The sequence below is a fragment of the Bactrocera latifrons genome, unplaced genomic scaffold (genome assembly GCF_001853355.1).
Source record: "Bactrocera latifrons isolate USDA-ARS-PBARC rearing strain unplaced genomic scaffold, ASM185335v1 scaffold_45, whole genome shotgun sequence".
NCBI classification, from domain to species: Eukaryota; Metazoa; Arthropoda; class Insecta; order Diptera; family Tephritidae; genus Bactrocera; species Bactrocera latifrons.
In genome coordinates, this window is record NW_017537101.1 from 46,815 (window position 1) to 47,522 (window position 708).

A 708-nucleotide genomic window follows, 5' to 3' on the forward strand; every position below is an offset into this window, starting at 1 on the left:
AACATGCCCTGAGGTCAATGTTTTTATATGAGAGGGACCTTGCAAGCGTACAATGAATGGCCGGCTTCGATTCTTGTTACTACTCATAATTAATTTGAAGCTTTTTACAGCTGCTTACCATAATCACAAATATAAGCAGAGCTTATGTAGATGCGATGAAAGCGACCCTTGCTGTTGGTAAGTCTAGGTGCGTCACAGTATCGCTTTGGGAACATAGTGATCCCTAACTTTAATTTTGAGTATGTATGATGGGAACTGGTTTTGTAACTAGTCCACTTTGCGCTTCGCTGTGCAGCGTTTGAGCATTTTGTGGCTTTGAACAACATGGTGTCTCTAGGCAATTTTTAAAATTGTGGAAGAGAATCCCAATCTCTTTTGCAGTTAAACCCGTGGTTCTTTTTGTGTAAGCACTTCTTTGGAGTGAGTTTGGATATCTGCTGTAATGAAGCATTGAATTGGGTCTTTTGTGACAGTATAAGCAATTAAATTAGCTTTTTGCAATTTTTAAGATTGTGTGCATGGGACAAGCTGTCTGTACAGAGAGATCTGGCAAAGCTGTCCCTTTCGTAGTTTGTCAAAAAAGTCTTGCGGTATTTTTTATTGAATTTTCAATTGTTCATAAAATTTTGCCCAGCTCTTGACCGATGCTACGGCTGCTACTATGCCGGCCACTTTCGACCAATTGAGCGATTTTATCGCAATTTTCAA